The sequence below is a fragment of the Pelophylax lessonae genome, assembly GCF_965119305.1.
Source record: "Pelophylax lessonae genome assembly, chromosome: 1".
Classification (NCBI taxonomy): domain Eukaryota; kingdom Metazoa; phylum Chordata; class Amphibia; order Anura; family Ranidae; genus Pelophylax; species Pelophylax lessonae.
Window position 1 is genome coordinate 317753129 of NC_138768.1, and position 2611 is coordinate 317755739.

Genomic DNA, 2611 nt, shown 5'->3' on the forward strand with positions numbered 1-2611 from the left:
CTTGAGTTGCCCAGCCAGAGCCCAGACTTGAACCCGATTTAACATCTCTGTGGAGATCTGAAAATGGCTGTGCACCGACGCTCCCCATCTAACCCGATGGAGCTTGAAAGTTCCTGCAAAGAAGAATGGGAGAAACTGCCCAAAAATAGGTGTGCCAAGCTTGTAGCATCATACTCAAAAAGATCTGAGGCTGTAATTGGTGCCTAAGGTTATTCCACAAAGTATTGAGCAAAGGCTGTGAATACTTTTGTACGTGTGATTTTATTTATTTTTTTTTTTTCATTTTTAATAAATATGCAAAGATTTCAAACAAACTTATCTCACATTGTCATTATGGGGTATTGTTTTGTAAAATATTGAGGGAAAATAGGGAGTTTAACCCATTTTGGAAAAAGGCTGTAACATAACAAAATGTGGAAAAAGTGAAGGGCTGTGAATACTTAACCGGATGCAGTGTATACTATAGTTGGACACTTTTTACACAAACCAATTAATATACACTTATTGGGATTTTTATTTTTTTTTACCAAAGATGGAGCAAAATACATGTGGACCTAAGTGTGATGAAATTTTATTTTATTGCATTTGTTTTATGACAAAATAGAAAAACGTTTTTTCTTTTTCCAAATTTTTTTCTTCGTTCATTTTGCAAAAAAAAAAATAAAAAACCCAGTAGTGATCAGATACCACGCAATTGCCACTTAAAGTAGCACGATGCTGAATAGCAAAATAAAATACCCTGATCATGAAGGGGTAAAACCTTCCAGAGCTGAGGTGGTTATTGGATACATTCTACCATATATCAAGGATGAGTTTTGCTTTGATGTACTTGCAAAGGACCTGTAGACCTTTGTTCGCAAAGAGGTTAGTTCTGCACCAAATTCAGGGCATCTCCATTGTCAGCCAATGTCCAACAGACAGCGCAGACCCTGCAGAGATTCTGTTGGTTGCTAAAATCTCCAGAAGTCAGCGCAGTGTCAGACTTGAAGTATCTGGGCCTGATCCTGGATTGACCCTGTCTAAAGTCTTCCGCATTCCAGACTAGCTCCTACTTACCTGCCACCCAGTCATGTGCTTTTGCGTGAATGTGTGGGGACTTTGGTGGCCTCCTTCAAAGCCATACCGCATGCCCAGCTTTACTCCTGTATTTGCAGCTTTACATTCTGTCAGCATGGGACAGACCCAGTCACCCCATAACCCTTTTTTTTTTTTCAGGTCTAGAAAGTACTTTCAAAGGACGTCTGCCTGTCCAGATGGCAGAAATTCTAGATACATCCTTGCACTTGGTCATTAGAGAAAGCTCAGCTTCTGAGCCCCGTCTTGGAACTTAAGACCATCCGGTTGTCCCTTCTTCCCTGGACATCTCATCTGCAGGGTCCCCTGACCAGGATTCTGTCGGGAAGTGTTTCAGCAGTGGCCTACATCAACCTAAAGTCACTCAGCTTAGAGTAGTGGACCTGAGTTTGGCTTGGACAGAACACCATAGTCCAGCCCTTACCGCTGTTCACATTCCAGGCATGGAAAACTGGCAGGCACCCTTTACGGTCAACCCCTGGATCCTGTGGGGTGGGGGGGGGGTGCAGTGCTATGTCATCAATCATTAAACTCAATATAAATCAAAGTAATGTGTAAAAAAAAAAATCCAACTTATGCCCCATACACACGTGCAGATTATCTGAAGACTTTTGTCTGCAGACTTACCAAAACCATATAATATGAGGTCAAACCTAAACACTTTCAATTTGTATGCAATCCGGCAGGCCCTTGCACTACATAGAAAAGGTAAGTCTGCAGATAATCTGCACGTGTGTATGGGGCATAAGTAATGAACTAAAGTCCAATCTAATAAAGTGCTTCGTGTTTGTACCATTCCCAAATGCAAAATTTATGACACCAATTGTTCTCAAGCATACTGCCCAAGTGCCATCCAGATGACTCTCCCACTCACCAGATACTGTGGACTGCTCAAATGAGTTAAAAAAAAAAAAAAAAAAAAGCTTTAATAGCATCCAGGGAATGACTCCGTTGTTTTGCATGTAATGTCAATTACTCATATCCCGCATCTAAGATAAGAGGAAACAATTGCTTAACGTTTTCACCCAGCACTTCACTCACTCTTCTTGACTGCCTCCAGCTCACTCACCAGTGAGTGAACTTTACCCCATTACTTAGTTGGACTTTTTACATATTATATTGATTTTATATTTGGTTTAATTATTGATGACCTAGAGCTGCACTACCAGTGGGGCTTTTGTTTATTTACTGAGGGACTTGGTGGACTCAGTCATCCCTATGCTCGTAAAAGCTAGAAAATTGATGACTTTCAAAGCCCACTATCTCACCTGGTAGGCCTACTTTGTAAGGTTTGAGGCTGGGAAATTCCATCCCGGGAAGTACTCTGTAGGACAAATCCTGTTTCTTGTCCTCTAATCTTATCTGAGTTAGCCAATACCCTGGAGTACAACCAAGGGTCAGATCTCAGCCCTGGTTATCCTTTTCCAAAAACTGCTTGACTGCTTTCTGTCCTGCTCCAAAACATTCTAGAGCGATTTTCTTTTTTCTGTTTGGATGTTATACATGCTCCGAGAATCTACCCGTCTGCTACAGCATC